Below are 25327 nucleotides of genomic sequence, written 5' to 3' on the forward strand. Positions count from 1 at the left end.
AACTAGAGAAAGCCCGTGCACAGCAATGAAGACCCAACACAGCCAAAAATAAATAAATAAATTTATTTTAAAAATTAAAAAAAATAAAATCTATTAATAATTCTGCTGGGAGTGGAACTGGAACAGAAAATCAAAATGCTGATAGCAGCACCACTAAAAGTAAAGGAAGGTCAATTAAAATGTATTTATTTATTCACTTCAGGGTGAAAATTATTGAGTATCTGTTCAAGGCTAACAACAGTGTTCTAGTCTGAGATTTAAAGGCCCTGCTGATAACCTAGTAGAACGCTGGACAGATAAGTAAACATTTCCAACGTGGTATTTTAATTAAGTGCCATGATCATGCCCTTCACTGGCCATCATGGAAGCAAAGAGCGAAGACCCTGAGTTCAGCTGGTGGGTGCAGACTCGGGAAGGCTTATGGGAGAATGGAGTGTCCTAGTTAATGAGAACACCAAGCCCCGAAGCTGGGAGGCAGGAACCCATGGGCATGGTTGAGGAACGACAGGGCCCTGATGAGTATTCAAGGATAGCCGACCTCTGCTTTCTCAGAGACACGTTCTAAAGACACCAGGAATAGGGAACCCTTGAAACATTACCATGAGTTCTTGGAGGAAAACTCTCAATAGGAACCAATCAACAAGGTGTTCTAAAGGAGATACAAATGTCACACTGAAATTCTTCAATTCCTGAAAATCCCTGTCCCCCCTCTTTTTTGCATAAGTAGTTCCGTCTGCCTGGGATACTCTCCTTCCTTTCCTATCCTACCTCCTAAAATGGCTTTTAGTTGAACTATTGATCCTTGAGATTTCAGCTCACTATCACTTCTTCTTGTAAGTCTTCCCTGACTCCTGCCTGTCTTCCCTCCCCACAAACTTTGGAAGATGCTGCCGCTTTGTACAACTGCAGCCCCTCAGACTCTCCCCCACAGCCCCAGATATTGTTGTAATTGTTTATTGAGTTGTGTGTCTTCCCTGACAAACAATGCAGTGGTAAACTCAGGAGTCCTATCATCCCCATTTTACAGCTGTGGAATCTGAGGCACACTGTAATGGCTCAGTTACTCACCCATAAAGTAGGAATAACAGCAGTACTTAACGTAGAGAGTTGTCACGAAGACTGGGTGAGTTCACTCCGACAAGGCGATTAGAGCAGCGAGACCTCACCAGGTGACCTCATTCCTGTCTCCTGACTTTCTTCTCAGAGTCTCATTCAGTCCTCCACCGGGGATCCCGTTGAACCCTAAACCACTTCTCTGCTCAGAGCCCTTCAGTGGCTCCTGTCTCACCCAGAGTGAAAGCCAAAGACCTCACCATGGCCTACAAGCCTCGTGACCTGCCTCCAGCCACTGCTCTGCCTGCACCTGGGACCACTCTTCCCTTGATCACATCACTCCAGCCACACAGGACTCTGCTGTCTCTTGAACACAACAAACACACTTCTGTCTCAGGACCTTTGTGCTTGCTGTACTTCCCAGATAGCAGAGCTCTTCCCTCACTCCTTTCTGTTCAGACCTGCAAGACCTCCCTGGATCACCCTATAGACAGAAAGTCTCCCTTTCTGTCTACACATCCCCACAACCTGCCCCCAAACTCTCCAACTCCTGTGTTTTCTTTGTCTTCATAGTAGTTACCACCATATGGGATATACATTTGTCTATCAATATACATATACAAGCATATGTCAGTTTGTTTGTTGTCTTTCTCCACTTGAATGTGAACTCTGTAAGGCAGGAATTTGTTCATTTTGGTCACTGCTCTATTCCCAGAGCACAGAACAGAGAGAGCATGGCATTAGGTAAGTGCTCAGTAAACATTTGTAAATGAATGAATGACTACTATTATTATTATTATTTGGCACATAGTAGGTCTACCATGACTACTTGTTGATTGAATGAACAAATGAATGTTCTAGAGATTCCTGGGAGGAGTGTTAATATTGTAGGATGCGGGGGAGGGGGAAGAAATGGGACATATGTCTGCAAACATGGGCTGCATGGGCTGCATGTCCTCTGAATCATGCTTTCCTCTAATCCTCTTTTCTTTATGAGTGTTTTATATGGTTTGTGGCACCACTTTTAAACAGTCCACAGGGTGGTTCTTGAACCTCAGTGATCACCAAACTACCCGCAGAGATTCTTATTTAATTGGGAATTTAAGTAATTTTGAGCAAGGATTTAACCCTTAGTTTCCTCATCTGATAAACGGCATTATAACACCGCCCTCATAGGGGGTGAGGATTAAATAAAATAACCTCTGTGAAGCATCTCACAAGTAGTAAATTTAGATTCCCTTTGCTTCTGCTCATCTTCTCTAAACCTTAGAGGTTCAATTCTTACAAACAAGTCATATTCCCTGTTCTCTTAAAATTTAGCTTTATCTTCAGTCCAGATCTCTACTTTGAGTTCCAGATTTATTTTCCAAATATATACTCAGCATCTTCACTTGGATAGCTCATAGAGGCTGCAAACCCAGCATGTCCAAAGTAACTCAAAATGGTCCCCTTTAGCCTTCCTCCTCCAGATTCTCCCTCTCAGCGAGTAGGATAAGCTCAAGCCAGAAACCCGGGAGTCATTTTTGGACACTTTTCTCTCCTTCACCTTCCACACACAGTCAAAGATCAAGCCTTTGCAGTTCTAACCCTGATCTACTTCTTTGACCCACTACCTCCTAAATCCCCATTGCCCACAAACGGACCTTCACGCCTCCTCCATTGCTCCCTTCCTATTCCTGGTCCACACATATGACCAGCAATGTCCTTCATAAAGACAAATCTGATCATGTCCAAATGGACCCTCTCCAACTCTTCAGTGGCTTCCTTTTGTCTTTAGGAATAAATCCAAAGTCCTCAGCGTGGTCCTCAAGGCTCCTGCCGGCCTCTCCTGCAGAACGAGCCATCTCACTCTGGCCACAGTGGCCCTGTCCCAAGGCCTCCACAGGTGAAACCCCTTCCTACCAAAGGGCTTTCAAATCCGCAGTTTCTGTAGCTTCAAGGGCACACTCCCCACCCCACCCCCTTCCCTTTGTTGCCAGGCCTCCTCCTCTTTATTCTTCAAGGCTCAGATTAAATGTCACTTCCTCAAAGAGATCTTTCTTATCCGCCAGAACAGACAGGTTCCTTTGTTACACACTTTCATAACTCCCAGCCTTTTCTCTAGCAATCATCCAACGGTGATTACTACATATCCTCAACTCTAAGTCACTTGCTTCACATTTAGGGTTGCCAGCTGTCAGGTAGAAGATGAACTAGTAATGTGGTGTTGCCTGCACACATCGGGACCTAACTTTTCAGAAGGGGGTAGCTCTTCGCCAGCTTCCACCCTGAGCTATTTTCAGGGTTGAAACTTAAATTTGGATTCCAACTCGAAGCTTAAAATAACTAAAAAAATATACTCTATGTTGTGGCATACAGAACGAAGGGTGCTGTATAAGCAGAAGGTTGCTACATACATGGCGACTAATGAAATTCAGGGCAACGGAAGCCATCAGCTCTCTGAGAAGAAATGTTGGTAGAATTTTCAAAGCCGGTAGAGGGTGGCCTCTCCTATGTATGCTTTGCGCAGAAATCTTGAAAGACTGCAGGACCCAGAGGAGGAACACATCCGTTTGGAACTTTTACTTCTGGCAAACTTTCAGCAGCAGCTAATTACCTCTGAGTGATATGCAATTCAAAGCATTAAGAACAGAAAGCACTTGAAAAGGCAGTCTAAACACTGTTTTTCCATATTCCTTGCAATTATACTTTCTTTCCTAATAATGATGTTCAGGGGTGAAGAACACTTGCATGGGCCATTATAAAAAGCATTACCCCAGATGGCCAAGACTGATACAGAAGCACCCTGAAGGTGAAGGTCAAAACTCTGATGGCAAAGCAAAAGAAACAAACGGGATAAATGTACTCTCTGATATCCTTTAGCACCTGAAAATCTGCTACTAAATCATTAGAGTTACTTAGAGTTGGTGGAAACTTTGATTTGAGGAAGTGTCATTTGCTGTGTAATTTTTTAAATGACAGTCTCTCTTTTAGAAGAAGAGCCTGAGGACGGAAACCTTTGTTTGGGTCACTGGAATACCTCCGCGGCGTTGCCCATTACCTGCAAAAGATGCTCAAAAGATAGTTGTTAAATAAAATACACGAGTTCTCGGCTTTACGTTGCAAACTGTGGCTCACTTTTATATAGACTACAAAACAAACACGGGCAAGCTTGAAAAGTGTGGCATTCCAGACACCTCCACAGGGCCCATGCACTTTGCCTGTACACCTCTCTCCCACTGCTGGGAGCTGCCCTAAATCTCATTCTTCTGGGGGTCGCTCCCCTTCTCTCCTACCTCGGATCAAGCATGGCCCATTCTGCACTGCTCTTAAGAAAGGCTTACACAGTTTTAACCCCGGTCTGTGAGAAGGAAATACGAAGACGGCCAGCAGGAGGTCCCTGGTCTGAGAACAGAAATCATGAGTCATAGATTTGGGGGCTCGGACCGAGGAGCAGCCAGCGATGTGGATGTGCGTGGGTCGGTGGGGATGGAGGGGGCTGACGAACAAGGAAGTCCACAGCACTTCTCTGCTGAGTAGCATCCCTTGAAATATTCCCCTTTTGCTCTGCCCTATCGGGTTCTCGGCCCGCGTTCGTCAGGTTGCCGCCAAAGGTCCGGGAGAAGGCGGCGCTCGGGCTCCCGATCGCCAACCCAGCGGCCACATCACCAGGCTCTCGCTTCCCCCGGGGCGGTGGCGCGGCTGCGCCTGCGCTGGGCGGCCGCGCGGGGGCGGGGCGGGCGGCTGGAAGCCCGCGGGCGGAGGGCGCCGGCTCCGGGGCTGTCACCGTGGGGCTGCGACGGCGCGAGGAGGCGCGCCAGAGGAAGGAGCCACGGCCGCTGGGCAGCCGCCGCCGCCGCCGCCGCGGGGGAACTAGGTGAATGCCCCTTCCGTCCCCTGCCACGGTGCCTCGGTCGCGTCTGAGGAGGCGGGGTCCCCTCTCCTTGCACCGCTTTCAGGGCAGGTAATAATGGAGGGAAAGTCTCGGCTTTGGCCGCGGCGCGGGGTTCGGGCGCATCCCAGGTACTGGAGGGAGACTTGAGACCCGGCGGCCGGGGCGTAGGGAGGCCAGGGCAGGGGGAGCGGCCGAGCGGCGGGGCCCGCCCGAGCCGCCGTGTCCCCTCCGGGCCCGCAGGCAGCGCCCGAGCCCGGCCCGCCGCGGCAGCCCCACCTCGGGCGGGAGGGCTGGCCGGCCCTGGGGCGCCCGCAGCGGAGCCGGGCGGCCGTGGTGGGTCGTCCCCGGCCCTGACAGTGGACCGGACAGCGGGTGGTGGCTGAGTGATGGGTGGAAGGTGAGCACGGATGGAGACCCTGCGAGTCAGGCTGGGGCACACCCCAGATCCAAGGCTTCAGGGCTCACAATTGCTCCGTGTCACCGTGTTCTTTCATTCCTTTCTTTATATATGTGATATATATCTCAACTAAAAAAAACCCCCAAACGTTGATTCATAGAAAGAGAATACGTATATGTATGTAATACATTTGTAGGTATATTACATGTCTATGTAATTTCTTTCTGTAAATGAAGAATTTTTTAAAAAAATTGAGATATAGTTCACATACCACAAAATTCATCCTTTTAAAGCGCGGCCTTTAGTATTTTCACCGAGTTTTGCAACTATCACCACCATGCAGAACATTTTCATCACCCCAGAATGAAACCCTATACCCATTAAAAGTCACTCCTCATTCCCCCGTTATCCCCCCCCCTGGCAACCACTAACCTCCTTTCCGTCTCTATTGATTTGACTATTCTGTAAGTTTCATATAAGTGGCATCATACATTATGTGGCTTTTAGTGTCTGGCTTCCTTCACACAGCATAATGTTTTCAAGGTTTATCCATGTGTAGCATGTATCAGTACTTATTTTTTATGGCTGGATAGTATTCCATCGTATTGATGTACTACAATATCACATTTTGTTTATCCATTTTCAGTTGATGGACATTAAGGATGTTTCTACTTTTTGGCCATTGTGAATAATGCTGCTATGAACATTTGTGTACAAGTTTTTATGTGGGCATATGATTCCCATTCTTTTGGGTCTGTAGATTTAACTTTCTCAGGAACTGTCAGACTTTTCCAAAGTAGCTGCACCATTTTACATTCTCATCAGTGTATGAGGGTTCCAGGTTCTTCACATTCTCACCAACACTTGTTATTGACTATTTGCTAGTTTTTATTACAGACATTCTGGTGAGTATGAAGTAGTGTTGATTTGCATTTCTTCATGACTAATTATGTTGAGCATCTTTTCATGTGCTTATTGGCCACTTGTGTATCTGCTTTGGAGAAATGTCTATTCAGATCTTTTGCCCATATTTTAATTGGGTTGTCTTTTTATTGTTGAATTATATTTAAAAAATTCTAGGTTTGGGGGACGAGTACTGACCGAAAAACCCAACCAACCTGATACCAAGCAACATAATACTTCTACTTGGGGGAAGTGAATAAGTGCCGTTTAAGTCTGTCAGAATATGCTAACTGTCATTTCTTGGGTGCCTTACTGCCCCTTTACCCTTTCTGGTATTTTGAGAAAAGCCACAAAAAGTGTGTTCACGACCAAAGTCAAGAGAGAACACCCACAGCATTTTCATGTTTTCTATGCTTGGTTTGGAAAGTCCCAGTCATCACTTTAATTACAAATAATTTATTTTGGTGGCTAGCTAAGCAAACTAATAAAAAATAGCAAACACCAGTTACTCAATTAAAATTTCATATACTTCTCAGGCAAAGTGGAAGATCTTATCATCCTAAGTGTGTGTAGTCTTTATTACAGCTATATTCATATTTGGGCGGCAAATAAGTATCTTTTATGGCGCTGAAGTTAAGAGCCACTTGCAGCTGAATGAATGCTACTTTGCCTATTCCGTGCTTAATTTCTGAGCGCACACAAATTCAGCATCAGCCGCAGGTCTTTCATACAAAAACCACTGAAAAAGACATGATGTTTACCTCCCAGGAATTCAAGCTCATTTTTCTTTTACTCTAATATGACTGTTCTAAAGTACACTACCAAATTTCAGAAACGTTATGGAAAATAAAATTAGAGATTTTCAAGTGGAATTAATGGATAAACAACTGATTCAAAGTGGGTGAAGAGCCCTCCAGTCCTGCTCTTCAACTACTAAACTTTAAACAATGGAAATGTTATTTAACCCCTTTATGCCTCATTGACCTCATTAGTAGAATGAGGTAATAATTGCAATATATAACCTGAGTATATGTTTTACCTAATAGAATGATTGTCAAACATACTGAAATTATAATGCATCCAACCTAATATTGATTGTAACTGACTTACCCAATGGATGACTAAATATCCTGTAGTTACAAATGCTTTCCCAAGTTGGCTTTCTCTGCCCCCTGGGGCTTTTAGTGTCACTTAAGGACTGAAAGTTGGGGAAAATGTGGGAACAACTTTGGGGATGTGATCCCTGGGAAATGCTGATCAGAGCGGACCTGCCTTCTTTATGGGAGATTTTTAGGCACCCCTCATCTTTTCTCTGAAATTACTGTAGTTAGATTTCTATAGCTTAAAAATGTCTGTGTCTGTGTCTGTGTGTGTGTGTGTGTAAAATAAAAAATATGTGTATCTCTAGTAGGCTGGCTAGACTGTCAGCCAGTTATTTTATCTTAATGTGAACGAATTTAATCAGATTGCTTTCCTCCAGATCAGCTGCACTGAGGAAATGGGAGTTTTGACATGAGGAGGGATAGGAGACGTTAGTGGTATGGGATCATGGAACATTTTGGAGGTTTGGGGAAAACATGGTCTATTTCTACAAGTGTGGGTGTTGAAAATGGAGATCTATGGGCAGCATAAAAGGTCTGGAAGATGAGAAAAGAGAAGCAAGAATGAGAAACAATTTGGAGGGGAAGGTTGTAGGACACAAAGATAGGTTCAACTTCCTTAGACATTTTTGCCCAAGAAAAATTCAAACGAGGAAAAGTGAAAGAAACCCTTTCCTCCTTCATTTCATTCCCTTCCCTTTTGCTCCACCTTGTTGCTCTGTGCTACTCTTCTCCTCAGACCCAGAAATCAGACTGGGATGACTGTTATTCCTCTTGGAGCTTTTCAGTTTGCTGATTACATCTCTTCTCCCTCCAGATTCTGCAAACTGAGATCAGATTCAAGAAGCCAGATGAGGATTATAGTACTATTAAAATATAATTTAATTTTCATTTCTGGTAAAGCTGGATTGGAGAATTTAGCTTAGACCCACACTTCCTCTGCTCCTTCTTAATTTATCTACCCACGTGATTCTATAGCACCTAAAAAACTGCAGGTCTCCCCTGCAGGCAGGGAAAGCCCTGTCTTGGGGAAATTTCCTCATGGGAGTTGGAAGGGAAAGGAGAACCTTCTCTTCTTGAAGACAGATAAATCCAAGAGCCAGTGAGAGCTCAGGGCTGGGGCCTGTCTGGAATATTGACCTTTAGTCTTATCTCAGCCATTAGATAAGTCACTTTGCTCTAGGAGGAACTGATAGAGTAGGGAGGAAGCAAGATGTCCCTTTAATCCTGTTTTCTCCTACTTAGAGGAGTGAAAGTTCTCTTGTCCTTGCAGAGAGGCAAATAAGCAGCCATCCGCTCATCAGTTAAGTGCTTGTGGGTAATAGCGTTTTGTAGGCTAGCTTAGGAACTTAATCACCATTTATATAATTGGGACTGAGAATATATTTTCCTTGGAACTGGCTAAACCTCTTAACAGTTTTTAAGTGGGTGCTCATTTCATTGTGCGGTTAAATATATAGATTATTCAAGTCCATTTCCTTACTTGCTTTACTCCTCATTGACTGAGTGCCTAATAAGTAACAGGCACTGGGCTAGGCTCTCAGGATTCAGCAGAGACCAAGAATGGGTCCTGATGCTTATGGAGTTTACAGCCTAGAAAGACAATTAGCACACATACAATTACAGTAAATCTTAATGAATGTTAGAAAGCATAGAGTACTTCAGGAACACAGAGGAGGGGGAACTAATCTAAGAGGGTCAGGGAAGTGATGTTTAAGAGCTCAGGTCACAAAGTAGCATAGGAAGTAGCCAGAAAAAGGCAAGAAGGAGGATGAGCAAGAATGTTTCCGGCAAAAAGAATGTGTGGAAAGGCCAAGAAGTGAGAGAGAGAGAGTGTGGTGTATACCAAGGTGGTATTTTTCAAGCTGCAGGCACCTAGGCACCTACCAGGAGATTGTAAAATTAATTTAGTGGTTGTGAACTGCATGTTTTTAAAAAGAAAATAGAAAATAAGCGTGTCACACATAGATACTTTACTAGATTGTGATGTATAAAGTTTGAAAATCCCTACAATAAAGGAAACAGAGAAAAAGAACAGTATGACCACAGCCAAAGATCTTGGGTAGGTGGGAATGGTGATGCAAGATTTAGTTACCCTTTTTAAACATTTTGGCTTTATCTTAGAGGAAATGAGAAGCCATTGAAAAGGTTTAATCAGAGCCTGATTAGATTAATATTTTCTAAGGATCCCTTTGAATACCTCGTTTTCCTCTACTCAAATATAAACTTTGCATTCCTCGGCCCAGTGTTACGGGTATTCCAAAGTCTGGTTCTGGTCTCTTTCTTCTAAAGAATATTTCTATTTTTGGTACTGGAACTTCTCGTTTCATAAAGATTCGTGGTTTGCCAAAGTGCCTTTGCACCAAGAGGGAAAGATCTATGAGAGCAGGCCTTGCTTCTGTCTTGTTCACACTGAACGTCTGGCGTTTAGCATGGTGCCCCATGCCCAGTAGGCACTAGGCAAATCTTTGCTGATAGAGTCTAAATACCCTGACTATTAGAACTGTTACATAGTAGTAGAAGTGACCTTGATGTTTCTAGCAATCCTTGCTTTTGGAAAAAGAAAAAGGGTTTTTTTTTGTTGTTGTTGTTTTAATTTTTATTTATTTACTTATTTATTTTATTTTATTTTTGGCTGTGTTGGGTCTTTGTTGCTGTACGCGGGCTTTCTCTAGTCGCGGTGAGTGGGGGCTACTCTTCGTTGCGGTGCGCAGGCTTCTCATTGTGGTGGCTTCTCTTGTTGTGGAGCACAGGCTCTAGGTGCACAGGCTTCAGTAGTTGTGGCACATGGGCTCAGTAGTTGTGGCTCGTGGGCTCTAGAGCGCAGGCTCAGTAGTTGTGGTGCACAGGCTTAGTTGCTCCGTGGCATGTGGGATCTTCCGGACCAGGGCTCGAACCCGTGTCCCCCACATTGGCAGGTGGATTCCTAACCACTGCGCCACCAGGGAAGCCGGAAAAAGTTTTTATTAGAAATTCTTTTTGCCCAGTTGGATTCATTAGTGATAGAACTCCATTCACTTATTTAACAAAAAGTTAATTTAACAAAAAGTACTTTTGTTATACTAAAACAGTAGTAGAGATAAGAAAAAGAACAACAGACTTTCTGACTCTGGGGTTTCTGCTTTCAAGAAGTACAGAACATTGCAGGCTGTTCACAGGAGGAGGCAATCGGGCAGCCATTTATATTTTGTTTGAACAGATAGGCATTCTCTGAGCACTCACCAAAAGGCAGTTTTATAAGGATGGCTGGGGACAAAGAGAATACATTGATTAAAATGTATCAATCACCTGCAGCCAATCCAGCCAACTGTGCTCTTTTCCCCATGGGGGCCTGGTGCGCAGTGGTTGCAAACAGCAGCCTCCTCGGTAGTGTATGCAGCCTGTTGCCTGTATAGGTTGCCCTAAGGGACCTCGAAGACAGCCCTTTCCAGTGGACATTAATGACTGGCATGCTGTCCCCAGTCTAGGCTCCAGACAGGTATGGGTGGTGCCTTTGGAAAGCCCCAGGGCACAGGGGTCAGGGTCCACATTGGCCACGTCATGATGTCCATGGGCACCAAGCTGCAGAACAAGGAACATGTGATTGAGGCCCACAGCAGGGCCAAGTTCAAGTTCCTTGGCCGCCAGAAGATCCACATCTGCAAGATGGGGATTTACAAAGTTTAATGCGGACAAATTTGAAAACATGGTGGCAGGAAAGCGGCTTATCCCGGATGGCTGTGGAGTCGAATGCATCCCTCGTTGTGGCCCCCTGGACAGATGGCGGGCCCTGCATTCGCGAGAGCCTTGGCGCTGTCCCCTCCTTACTCACGCGCACCAATAAATCCTACTTTCTTGTCCAAGAAAAAAAAATGTATCAATCATATGAGCTTAATGGAGAGGCAACAGAAAATAGATTTTGATCTTAGAAGTAAAAATAGAACATCCATATACCCAACAGAACTTACAATTAAGAATTTAGTGATGTCAGTTTGTTGCCAGAGAATGATTGTACTGTCACAGTACTGTGACTTCACAGAATTGGATAGTGAAACCCAACTGTGAAGGAAAATTGTTTCAGTGTATGGTTTTGATAAGTGGCAAGAGAAGTTATGAAAAATTCATGAAAGGTAGAGAGGCTTCAAGTTCTGTTTCAGATTTTTCTTTTATACATTTTTTGAGATATGGAAACTTTGCTAATTAGTTTTGTAAATTAGATTTTATATATCTTTTTTTTTTTTTTTTTGCGGTATGAGGGCCTCTCACTGTTGTGGCCTCTCCCGTTGCGGAGCACAGGCTCCGGATGCGCAGGCTTGGCTGCCATGGCTCACGGGCTTATCCGCTCCGTGGCATGTGGGATCTTCCCGGACTGGGGCACGAACCCGTGTCCCCTGCATCGGCAGGCGGACTCTCAACCACTGCACCACCAGGGAAGCCCCTATAGGATGACTTTTAAAAAATACTAATTGAACTTAAATGGGAACCATTAACTTGTATAAATTTATCCTAAGAAAATCATTCTAAATAGGAGAAAGTGTTATGCACAAAGATGTTCATTTTCATTGCAGTATAATTTAGTCAAGAAAATATCCTGCTATAAGGAAATGATTCATTAAAATGTGGCGATTCTCGGGGCATCCCTGGTGGCGCAGTGGTTGGGAGTCTGCCTGCTAATACGGGGGACACTGGTTTGAGCCCTGGTCTGGGAGGATCCCGCATGCCGCGGAGCAGCTGGGCCCGTGGGCCACAACTACTGAGCCTGCGCATCTGGAGCCTGTGCTCTGCAACAAGAGAGGCCTATCGCGGCCTCTCTTGTTGAGAGGCCCACGCACCGCGATGAATGGTGGCCCCCGCTTGCCACAACTAGAGAAAGCCCTGGCACAGAAACGAAGACCCAAAAATAAGTAAATATTATTATTATTATTATTATTATTTTGCGTTACGCGGGCCTCTCACTGTTGTGGCCTCTCCCGTTGCGGAGCACAGGCTCCGGACGCGCAGGCTCAGCGGCCATGGCTCACGGGCCCAGCCGCTCCTCGGCATGAGGGATCTTCCCGGACCGGGGCACGAACCTGTGTCCCCTGCATCGGCAGGCGGACTCTCAACTACTGCGCCACCAGGGAAGCCCCATAAATAAATAATTTAATAAACTCCTACCCCCAACATCTTCTTTAAAAAAATAAATAAATGTGGCAATTCTCGTGAAGAAATTTAACCATTAAAAATGCTTTTTTAGATCAATGGTATCTTATTTCTTTTGAAATTAAAAAGTAAAAAGTGCTCAATATAAACAAAAGTTCAAATAATATTAAAAAAAGGCAGGATTTAAAAAGTGAAAATAGTATTTCAAGTCCTTCCTTACCCTGCTCCCTCAACCTAGGCCAACCCAGTTCTCCAGAAGTCAGTGCTCTGAGCACTTTGGTATCTGTCCTTCCAGACCTTTTTCTAACCCAGTGGTTTTCAAACTGTGCTCCAAGGAGGGGCTTTGGGGGCGTCTCAGTTAGGTAAGATGGGGACTGAGTGGGGCTTCATCCGGTACGGCTTTGCTTTTACCTGTTTTCTATATTGGGGTTTCGAGTAGGGTTTAATTTAAACAAAGCATTCCCCTGCATTAAAAATAAATGTTCAGAAACCATTGGCCTAATTTAGAAAATGAAGTCCTAACCCTGCAGTCAGGAATTCCAGATCTTCCAGTTTTTTTGCTGCTTGGTGATACGGATCTTCTACTCAGACCTGCCTATCCATTTCCCCAGCAGTCGTCTGCCTGGTTGCCAGCCACCTCATTAGGATGTACTTCCCCTTCTTTTTCTCCATCTCTCTAAATGTTGTTATTTAAGGTTCAACTCGTCAATGTTTCGTGCACTCCTTCTTTCAACATTTTTAGTGGACACCACCTACATTTTGACTAATACTGAGTGGGGAATATGCAGAATTTTGTATCAAAAGCTCACAGACTAGTAAAGAGCAACCTTCATGTAAATAGGTGCAATTATGTATTATAAAACAAGAGCGTTTGAGATACTAAAGATATAAGTGGTCTCTTCCTTCTACACCACATTATATGGCACTTATAAAAAGGGCAATTTATGGTATGGTTACATTTCTGGGTCTTCAGTAAATAATTGCTCATTTATTTATTAACAGAAGATAAGGCAGAAGATAATTCACCTGTGAATGGGGGGGGGGTGAGACTTGGGAGGCAGCTGTTTCCATTCTTGAGCAATCAGCTGTGTTCAAAAATAACTTGAATCCAACCTGCTAGATTCCGGTGTAGCGCATGGAGTTGGGAGGGAGCACTGAAGGACTTGTTCTGTAATCCTCGTCTCCGTGGCCACTCACACTGGTGTACAGGGAATGCCTGTCATTTCTGCTTTATCATTAGCTGGTAAGAAAGTTGTGAATTTGAGTCCTGTGTCTTTATTTTACTGACTTTGTAACTTGAGCATATTACTTAACCTCTCTGAGACTCAGTTTCCTGAACTGTAGTGTATGAACATGTCTACCTCCTAGGTTTTCAGAAAAGATTATACAAGTACATACAAGCAAAGTCTATTCTTTTTGCTTTCAGTGGTTTTGATGTTCTGTAGAATGGGTGATTGTTCTCCTTTTTTTGGGGTTTAAGTTTTTAAGTATTTGGGAGGACTTATGGATTAGACTCTAGTTCTTTTTTTTTTTTTTGGCCACACCACATGGCTTGCAGGATCTTAGTTCCCCGACCAAGTATCAAACCCATGCCCCCTGCATTGGAAGCATGGAGCCCTAACCACTGGACCTCCAGGGAATTCCCTAGACTTTAGTTTTTTGAAGAAGTGGGTTTTTTTAATTCTGAGAGTGGCTTTTTGATAAGCTATTCATATTCCTGGCAAGGTATGAATAAACAATATAGGAAAGTAATCAGGCCAAAGAACATTTAGTGGGGAAATAAATCTTTTTCATTATTAACCAGTGTATTCTCCTGAGATTTAAAGCAGACTGTTATATCTATGATCAAGAAAGCAAAATTAATAGGTAGGCCCAGAGTCCAAAGCCCGGCCTATTTTCTTCATTTTATCTGCCACTTTCCTCTATCTTTTACATAACAAACAGTAAAGAATTTTTATGGTAATGTTCTAGTACTCTTTGGAAAAAAAAAAAATCAGAGAATTCTTGTCTGTCATTTCTGGATTATAGGTTTCAGAATAACCCCAGGCAAACTCATGATGGATTCTATCTTTGTAATATTTCTCGTTCTGGTTGAGCAGACTTAGTTCTCTAGTCTAGAATAAACCTTACACTAATGGTTTAAGGTAGTCTGTTTTACTTGTAAATTGTAAAAATGTTATTTAGATACCTTTTTAAAAGTAAAAAAGTACATTAGATATGATATTTAAATTTAACAACAGTATTAGAGCTACTTCCTATTCCAGCTTTCATCTTCTTTTTTCCTTTTAAAACATTGTGGTTTCCTGAAGACCTGTGTTGTTCAGTATATATAGGTACCATTTGTTCTGTGTATATACTGGTCATTATAGATATACAGTATTTTATAGCATGCTAGCAGTTAAATGAAAAATAGGATGAGTGCAGTGTATACAATGTAAATATTAAACTTCAGTTTGTTTTTTAAAGAAAGTAGGAACAAAACACTTGATCTGAAAATTATAAGGTAGGGGTTTAATACAGCACTGTATAACATTTTTGTGATTCTGTGGTCTAGTCTGTTCCTTAGTAAGGGGAGAAAGAGGTGGAAAGTAGGTTTTGAGCCTTTTACAAAAATATATAATAATGAATAAGGATGATGGTAACTAGCTAATATTTATTGAAGGCTCAATACACTGTTCTAAGCACCTTACATGTATTAAGTCATTTAATTCTCACAGTAACCCAATGGAGGAGATATTTTTTCATGAGGAATCTAAAGTATAGAGGCATACGTCCCATAGCTAGTGAAAGTCAGAATTTAAGCCAAAGCAGTTTGACTTTAGAACCCAGCCTCTAAACTACTGTCAATATCATTAGTGTGTTGACACTTCTTCACATTTAATTTTTTGGAAGCAAATCGTCTCTTTTAATTGAAGTGTGGAGATTTGCTGAATAAGTCACTTGAAATTCCCCCGTAAAACCACTCAATGCAAATCATGTTATCCATTTATTCATATAATGAAAGCATTGCATATATCTCGGGAAGCTTTGTACAGTTTCAAACACAGCATAAAGCATTTGCCAGTGATTCCACATGAATAACACAACTTTGAACAAGCAGTTAATATTCTCCATTTCGAAATGTGTTTGACTGAAGTCTGTGTGCTCAAGTCTGGGATTTTGATTGTGCATAGATTTTATCATCTGAGTTTAAACTCATATTATTCCTTGGAACAAAACCTACTCTTTTCTCAATCCCAGGAGGCAGTGCTTAATAGACAATGTAAGCATGTGTTTGAGCATTAGCAAGGGGGCACCAAAAGATAGAAAAAAAATTAAATAATATTTTGAATTTTTTTTCAGTTTTTTTAATATATGTATTTCAGATTATTTTCCATTATGGGTTATTACAAGATATTGAATATAGTTCCCTGTGCTAAACAGTAAATCCTGTTGCTTATCTCTTTTATGTATAGTGGTTTGTATCTGTTAATCCCGTACTTCTAATTTATCCCTTCCCCTCCCTCCCTTTGCCCTTTGGTAACCATAATTTTGTTTTCTATGTCTGTGAGTCTGTTTCTATTTTGAATATAGATTCATTTGTATTATTTTTTAAGATTCCACATATAAGTGATATCATATAATATTTGTCTTTCTCTGTCTGACTTAGTTTGATAATCTCTAGGTCCGTCCATGTTGCTGCAAATGACAATATTTCATTTGTTTTTATGGCTGAGTAATATTCCATTGTATATATATGCCACTTTTTTATCCATTCATCTGTCAGTGGACATTTAGGTTGTTTCTATGTCTTGGCTCTTGTAAATAGTGCTGCTGTGAACACTGAGGTGAACTAGAGTTTTCATATTTTCTGGATATATGCTCAGGAGTGGTATTGCTGGGTCATATGGTGGTTCTGTTTTTAGTTTTTTAAAGGAACCTCCATAGTGTTTTCCATAGTGGCTGCACTAATTTACATTCCCACAAAAAAACACTGTAGGAGGGCTCCCTTTTCTCCACACCTTCTCCAGCCTTTATTATTTGTAGACTTTTTGGTTATGGCTGTTCTGACCAGTGTGAAATGATACCTCATTGTGGTTTTGATTTGCATTTCTCTAATATGTTGTTGAGCATTTTTTCATGTGCCTGTTGGCCATCTGTTAATGTTTTGTGACTTTTAAAGAAACAATGAAATAGTCTTTCTAGGAAAAGTTGTACCTTGTTGTGACTCTTATTTTGTTTGGAGTTATTTTGAATTATATGTCATGGTTCATGGGGGAGACACACTGTAGACTTGATGGCAGCCTGGCCCTTCCTTGGAACTTGGTGGCACAGACACAGTTGTTTATTCATGATCATCTAACAATATAAAATATAAATGAAATAATTGCTGTGAATACAGTGGAATGTTAGTTTTCTGGAAGTGTTTAGGATGTATTAATTGAATGAATGTTGCCTTTTAGTTGTGTTCCGACCTGGAAACCGTGGAGGGGGAGAAGTAGGAAAGAAGAAATTTTAGAGCCCCTGGGAGTTTTAGAAAGAGGAAATTTTAAGTAGCCATTAAAAATAACTTTGTAGGATACTGATAAGACACTCTTTTTTGATATTTTATGAAGTGCAAAAAGCAGGATGCCAAACTGTGTGTAATATGAACCAATTTTTGTTTTAAACATAGATATAGAAAAAATATATCAACAATAAAGTTATCATATGCACTAATATATCATCAGTGATTATCTCTGGATGCTGGGTTTCCAGAATAAACAACTTTGTTTGTCCTTGATTTATTTGTTTATTTTGCATTGAACACATATCACTTCTGTGAAAAATAGAAAAACAATAGAACTCTATGCCAGTGGATGTTAGAAGCACCATTTCCAAATGAGCTGGGAAAGAAAGGTAGTCAGGATATTTTTATGAGCAAAGGCCAGTATGTGGCAACTAAGTTGTTCTGGGGTGACTTTGAGGGTAGTTTTAGTTTGAACTTCAAGTTGGACTTAGAGCCCTTGGGCTCCTTTTTTTTTTTTTTAACTGGTATTTGAATTAAAAAGTACGCAGCTCTGACCAAAGGGTAGAGGAGAGACTTGATTGCAGAGAGTAAAGATACTGAAAGAGTTAGATCATTATTTCAGTTTGATGCCAAAATAGTTGAGTAAGGTAACACTGTGTACCTGTGGTTCACCTAATCTAATAGAGCCTCTTGCTGTGAGTTTGTGCACTTGCCCTGCCTTCACAGGTCTGTGTACCAGGGAGCAGTATTGAGGGAAAGTACAGTTTGGGAAGGGGGAAGATTGGTGTCATCTCCCTGGGTGGTACCATTGTGAAGGTGTCCCAGCGAGGGAAGGTGATGGTAGGCCACCACCTGAGGAAGACCTCACTGGGTTTGGGAGCTGTCCTGTTTCGTCACCTAGTAGAAGGTAGTGTAATTCTATGTGGCCTGCTCAGCAGGGTGTAGCATGCTGCTTCCTCAGGGATAGGGGAGGAGAAGGGCCCCTGGAGGGGTAGAATGGCTCTGAGTAAATATTTGGAATGAGATCACCATGAAAATTATGGGGCACTCTTGGTCTTCAAATGTAGAAGAAAAATGTTAACCTTACACGTGGCAAATCATTTTTCCCTTTTCCTTTTCTTAGAAAGAAGATTTTTACTTTGACACATGGTTATCCACTCTGCACTTTACAATTCTGGAAGATTTTATATTCAGTTTTCACTTTAATTGTACGAAGAATAAAGTGTATATTTTAAGTTGGCGCTAGAAGTGTGTTTGCGTTTTAAAAATGGAATTCTCTTTAAGAGTATAAGGTTGTATTAAGGCTAAAAGTATGAAAGTATACTTTCTGGTGAGTTCTGAATAATAATTTCTCTTCATTTGAAATGCTGAACTCCAGTTACCTAGTCTCTAAATTTAGGTATTTCAGATTTATAAGTGCCAGGGAAAACCAGTAAGGAAATGTATTATTTATGTTTTATTCTCATGTATACTACCTTTTACACAAAGGTGTTGAGTCACTTTATAAAAAATAACATTTACAAGAAATATTGGGTTTTAAAAAAATTATGAAACCACTACCAGAGAAAATAAAACTAGGAGTGTAACATTAAGATGAATAAATTGATCATAGATGTGAGTTTCAGATGTAGCTGTAAGTTTCCTTGTTGCTGAAGTAAAATAAAAGGGTCGCTCAATCTTCATTAAAGAAAAAGAAAAATACCAGTTTTCAGTAGCAAGGCTTTCTGTAGCTATAATTTCTAAGTAAAGTTTCATGTGACTCTATCTAGGGTGATTGATAAGGTGGTGATGTTCTCAGCAGTAGTTTGCAGGAAGTTAAGGAATGTCAGTTGCAAGTTAATTGCAAGAGTGTGGTTAAGTAGTTTTTTTGAATAAGATACATGTAAGAAATGTTTTAAAATGGGAGAAATATACTCTTTTGTTGTTTAAAAGCAGTTTCTCGGCTTCAAAACAGTTCTCTGATTTTGCTCCTTTGCTACCAACTATTCACCGAGTTGTTTCAAACAGTAGTACTAAGTGATATTTCTGGTCATTGTTTACTACCGGTATTATAAATCTGTATTGCTCTTAATCTAATCAGAATCTAGTTAAATGATTGGGTTTTTTTTTTCACTTTTCAGTTGATTTGATAGGGGATAAATATAATCAAAGTTCATTCTACCAAGTATCAGTCAGTGCACTTGGTAGAATGAACTGTACTTTGTTTATGCAATACACTTAGTTCTTTGGACACACACTATATTTATTCTGTCAACATTTTCTCAATAAGCAGAAATGGTTCAATTGCGGATTTTGTTTTAGTTGATTCATTGGCTTGTCTTCGGTGTATCCTTCTTCCAAATAAATCATTCTTTTTAAAAAATTATGTTTTTAAGTGGGGTTGAGGGTTGTGATTCTGAAAACAAATCAGTTGTCTGGTTCTGGTTTCCTCTGGAACATTATTGGAGAGGTATTGAGGATTTATCACACCGAAGATTTATTATACCCACTGATTCTTTCTCTGGGCTCAAACAAATTCTTTACAAATGTTTGGCTGTCTTTTAGGCCTATAGAAACTTGAGGATTGATAAATTTTATGATGTTACTCTGTTCTATCAGTGGGCAGTCTTAGAAATGAGTGATTGTTTTATGGAGTCCTTTAGCTTTGGGATATCAGGAGCTGAATCATGCCCATGATTTCTCAAGCTTCTGTGTTTGTTAGAGAATATCAGGACTACCAGATCAAGAAAGCTTGACATCACTACCTAAATTACCTAAATGAAACCTGTGTGAGTGCTTGAATTCAGTTTAATTAGACAGTTTCCAGTTTAAGCCAAAAAGTCAGCATTTTTTTTTCTAGGAGCTAACTCTATGCATTTCAACCAAAGCAAAAAAAGTGTGTGTGTGGCGGGGGGTGGGGGGGGATACGTTAATTCCACTTTAGAGGTGAGCCTTTTAATCGGGGAGGACAGTATTTGTGAGGTAGCAGTTATTTGGGTTTTTTTTGCGGTACGCAGGCCTCTCACTGTTGTGGCCTCTCCCGTTGCGGAGCGCAGGCTCCGGACGCGCAGGCTCCGGACGCGCAGGCTCAGCGGCCATGGCTCACGGGCCCAGCCGCTTTGCGGCATGTAAGATCTTCCTGGACCGGGGCACGAACCCGTGTCCCCTGCATCGGCAGGCGGATTCTCAACCACTGCGCTACCAGGGAAGCCCAAGTTTCATTCTTTAAATGAACGTAGTGGAAGAAGACTGAGCGGCCGTAAAGGCAGCCTGCGGTTTGAGTGCTGTAAAAAGCAAATTAAATAGACATAATCCTTCTGTGTGAACCTGCTATTCAATTAAGTACTTACTGGATATTATTCAAAAGAATGTACCAAAATTTTTTATAAAACAAGAAAATAATTTGTGCAATATTGGCTAAGGTCTAGCTAGTTTTGGCTGGCGTGACCTCTCTGAAATCTGATTTAACTGACCGCATAACGCATCCTGTTTGGTGACTATCTACATCTTCATAACAAACAGAAACAGAAGACATATATTCAGAGGAAATGAAAGAAGCAGAATGGGGACTTCCCTGGTGGCGCAGTGGTTAAGAATCCACCTGCCAATGCAGGGGACATGGGTTGAGCCCTGGGCCGGGAAGATCCCACATGCTGCGGAGCAACTAAGCCCATGTGCCACAACTACTGAAGCCCGCACGCCTAGAGCCCATGCTCCACAAGAGAAGTCACCGCAATGAGAAGCCCACGCACCGCAATGAAGAGTAGCTCCCACTTGCCGCAACTAGAGAAAGCCCACGCGCAGCAAAGAAGACCCAATGCAGCCAAAAATAAACTAAATATTTATTTTGTTATTAATAATTTTTAAAATTAATTTAAAATTATTATTTATTATTTTAAAATTAATAAAATATTAATTTTAAAAAAGCAGAATGCACACTTGCAGAGTGGTGAAACTAAGAATACACAGTAACCATAAGCTGGCTTGACTTCTAGGTTATTGTGTGTGTGTGTGTGTGTGTGTGTGTGTGTGAGATAGTGCTGTGGTTTTATGTGTGCTTATACAAATGTAAAATACCCACCCCCCAACAAGTTTTGAGATTTTAGACTAAGTGCGATAATCTTTTTGTTGTTGTTATGGGAAGATAACAAAGTGTTAAACTTCCATTTATTGCCTCTCTTAGTAATGAGGCGTGACTTAGGCCTGCTAACTCACAGCTCTGATGAATTTTTCAAGTGTATTATTTAACCTTTGCAATGGAACAGAATGCCTCTTCCAGCACGATAGGCAGATTTTCTCCAAGATACTGATTTAGTAAATCAACACACATACAATACAATTCTTTTTCTTCTAAAAAGAAGCAATTTTAGCGTTAATGTTTTTTTGTTTTCGTAACTACAGTTGAATTCATCAGGATTGTTTTGTATTAGTTTGTTTTCCTTTAAGTCAGTGGTTCCCTGACACAACTCTATAGATTAATGCTGGCCCATGACAAAGCTTTCACAGGGAGCATGAAGTGAGTTCTTGATAAATCTATATGTGCTCAATGGAAAGGCTTTTAGTCCAAGATTTTGTCCTTTCTGCATTTTTATTTTTAAAGGAAAGATCATTTTTAAATTGGTAAAATTTGGGGGGAAATTTGGTTAATGAGATCTGAATGTTTGGAAAACACTGTTTTCAAACTCTTTAACCATAGACGGAATCCTTATGTGCTCATATATCAGAGAGATTCTCTTAAACTAAACTAGATGGGAATCTGTGGTTCAGATTCTTCTTTAAAATATTTACTTTTTTGGTTAGCTTTTGTTAGATCATGCTGTGGTGGTAAACCCGCGCTCTCAGTGGCTTTCATCAGCAAAGCTTTCTTTCTCGTGTTGCATGTTGCTTGTAGGTTGCTGCAGCTCTGTGTGTTATCTTTGTCCCAGGACCCAGTCTGAAGAAGCAGCACTTACCTAGGACATGTCATTCCCATGTCAGATGGAAAAGAAGCCATAGCTGAACTATTTCTGTTTGTAGATGTTGCTGCCATCATGAGTCAGATGCCCAAACCTGATGTCAGGGGATGTGAGGCAGTATAATCCTCCCATAGTCCCTGCAGGTAACATGGCAACAGGTGGAGAAAACAATCATCTTATAGGAGGGGAGCAATAAATGGGAGTAAGAAAATCTGTCACAATATCACTCATGTGACTGAAGCACTCATGTGATATAATGAAAATGTTTAAAAAACAATAATAAACACGTATATACCATCAAGCTTAAAAAATATAACCACTACTTTTGGAGTTCCCTGTGTGCTTTTGTACTACTTCCCCAAATGTAACCATTCTCTTGAAATTTGTGCTTGCTTATCATCCCCTTCTTCATATATTCCATTGTGTGACTGTCCCGCCATTTATCTTTTTTCTTGAGTTAATTCCAGTTCTTTTGCTAGTGTGAAAATATTGCTAAGGATATTCTTTTATGTATCTCCTGGTGTACAAAGCTAGAGTTGCTTCAGAGTATGTACTTAGGTGTGGAATTGCTGGAATGTGGGGCATATGCCACTTCAGTGTGTTTTTTTTTTTTCTTCGGTATGCGGGCCTCTCACTGTTGTGGCCTCTCCCGTTGCGGAGCACAGGCTCCGGACGTGCAGGCCCAGCGGCCATGGCTCACGGGCCCAACCGCTCCGCGGCATGTGGGATCTTCCTGGACCGGGGCACAAACCCCATGTCCCCTGCATTGGCAGGCAGACTCTCAACCACTGCGCCACCAGGGAAGCCCGCCTCTTCAGTTTTAGTAGATAATACCAAATTGTTTTCCAACGTGGTTGTACAGTTTACACTTGCACTAGTGGTGTTGTATGTGTTACCAGTTCTCATGTCTTTGTTCACATTTGAAAGTCTGACAACATCTAATTTTTAGTCTAATGGGTGTAAATCAGATTCTTTTTTGAATGTTCAGGGAAGTGCTTCTCAAACTTCCATGTGTACATAAATCACTTGGAGATGCTATTAAAAGCACAAGTTGTGATTCAGTAGGTTGGGTTATGCATGGGAGCTGAGAATCCTGCATTTCTCATAACCACCCAGGTGATACCAGTGCTGCTGCACCGTGGACCATACTTTGAGTAACAAGGGTTTAAGGCACTCGAATAGACTTGCCCCTGTGTTGGCTCCACATAACACCTAAAGAGTCTTTGGAACAAAATTGCTACATAACAGCATCTGATATAGCCACTCAATCTAGGGTTTTTGAATCATGCCTGATATTTTTATTGACCTTACATGAGCACTATAGATAATACTTCTTTTTCATGTAGTAATTTGGAAAAAAAAAATCAAGCCACAATGTTAATCACTGTACCTGTTTTACCTGCTGCAGATGCTTTTTGTTTTTTTTTTGGAAACCTGTTTTGTGCAAACATTGGCCATTAGCAAATAGAGTAGTGGATTCCTTTTTCCTAGAGATTGCTTGCTTTATAACTTACAAAGAGAATTGAGAATTTAAACCTAAGCTAACCTGAACTTTTAAAGACACTGTTTATTTTCGGCTATGTTGGTACTAGATTAAAATTACCTATTAGGTAGCTAAAGAGTAACCCATAAATATCTCCACTGGTATTCTTTAACTTAAAGCACCTAAAACCAGGGGAAACTTTGCCCAGTTCTATTCACTTATTTTTTAAAATTTTTAGTTGCTTTTACTCATTCATGGATGAATAACAATATAGAGCAACCCAACCAACTTTTTATTTAGTGGCATATGTGTACATTACCTATTTTAAATCAACCACAAAGTATTTTGATTGTAACTATTATTCAATGAGTTTCTAAGTGATTTCTTTAAAGGAAGAAAATTTAAGGAGTCTTTAAGGGAGATAATAGACCTTGTCAATATGCAAGCATTAGAATAACTGATCACTCATAAACTGGATAAAATGAAGGATAAATAAAAATAAACGCATTTTCCTCAGTGCAAGACGGTGGTATGTGGTCCGTGGCATGCACTGGTAGCAAGGTAATTCCTAGTACTTCCAAATTGCATTATTTAAAAAACAGATGTTAGGACAGAAACACCACTCAGACTAGCTTAAGCAGTGGAGATTTCTTGGCCCATATAATTGGGAAGAACAGAGATGGAACGGGCTTTAAATAAATGAGATAGACATTCTCATCATGATGTCAGAACCCTCTCATCATCTCCTAGCTCTGATTCTCTGTTTCTGTGGATCCTTTTCTAACACACATGAGCTTTCCTCCAAGTGTTAGTGGTGGTGGTGGTGGTAGTGGTGGTAGAGGGAGCTTTTTGAGGAGGAAGACAGAGTGACAGCTTCAGAATTATTTCCTTCCAAAAGGAAGTGAGAAAACACCCTTCCAGAGGCCTTCCCCTCTGAAGTAGCCCTGCAAGTCATTCACTCTTTGCTCTATCAACTGTTTCCTTCACTGCCTTTACCACAAATTATCTCATTTATTTGCTCGCCTGATTGTTGTTCCTCCCCACTACAAGGAAGAATCCTTGAAGCAAGAATAGTGCCTCTTTTGTTAATGGGGCAGCCCCAGGATCTAGTAGCCATTCAGGAAATAATAAGCCAACAAATACGTGAAATTCTGGTAGGACTCAGGCCTGCTCCAGGCACTTGTCATTATGTGGTCTGGAGGGGAGGGGACTGTGATGCTAGGCCTACCAGAACCTCATGGAACAGGGCAAGTGTGGTTTTACGTGGGAGATGGAAATACCATAAGCTGAAAAACTGGGGAAAGATGCTGAGGAAAACAACAATAAAAATGTGGTGTTTTGTTTGTTTGTTTTATGCTCTTTAAGCGTAGTTTACCATTTCACCCAACTGCCCAGTCTTGTTGTTTAAGGTTGTGCAGATCCTGCAGTGCCTGAAGGTGCTTGGCTGAGGGCATGGAGGGGGGCTGAAATCCAGCCGGAGACTCCATTCCTGTGGCTTCCTTTTTCCGGGAGGTACTGTTTTAAATTTACCCAAAGGCTCTATCTGGTCTCTGCACACAGTGGCCCTGTGTACAGAATATCCACCTCTCCATCTAACCTTCTAAAGAAAGAATACTAGGGGCAAAAATAAGAGCTGGATGTGTCTTTGCATCTGGATCCTGCTGGCCAACTCAGTGCGGACTATGTGCTTAACCATGTCCTGCAAATACTCTAAGAGAGATGACTTGTTTTGGGAAATTTCTCTTTTTTTAACCTTCTCCTCACTCCATTTTCCTATTTAGTGTTAGCTGGTCAATTTTCCTGAGCATGCTTTTTGAGCTGAATGGTGACTGAATGGTGATATACACACTGTCATCTCTCTTTATTGTTTATCTACATTTCTCTGCATTTCCATTTTGATTACCCTTATAATTCTGCTTCAAGGGGAAGAAGAAATTGCCTATATCCATCACTGGCCCTTCAGACTTGTCTGA

General features: G+C 41.4%; 1 protein-coding gene and 1 non-coding gene across 3 annotated transcripts in view; both read left to right on the forward strand.

Moving 5' to 3' along the window:
- The first annotated feature begins 4782 nt into the window (after positions 1-4782).
- Positions 4783-25327, forward strand: part of SLC41A2 (solute carrier family 41 member 2) — a 132282-nt gene continuing 111737 nt past the window's right edge. The window contains exon 1 of one of the 2 annotated variants that reach the window (XM_030856194.2): positions 4783-4996. The gene's annotated coding sequence lies outside the window, so the exon portion shown is untranslated. The remainder of the gene's footprint in view (positions 4997-25327) is intronic. The other variant, XM_060306268.1, reaches the window with a different exon arrangement.
- Positions 10616-10750, forward strand: LOC115853107 (small nucleolar RNA SNORA70). The gene has a single exon (XR_004039424.1). It is a non-coding gene; the product is annotated as a small nucleolar RNA SNORA70 (small nucleolar RNA).

This window comes from Globicephala melas, chromosome 10 (assembly GCF_963455315.2).
Source record: "Globicephala melas chromosome 10, mGloMel1.2, whole genome shotgun sequence".
NCBI classification, from domain to species: Eukaryota; Metazoa; Chordata; class Mammalia; order Artiodactyla; family Delphinidae; genus Globicephala; species Globicephala melas.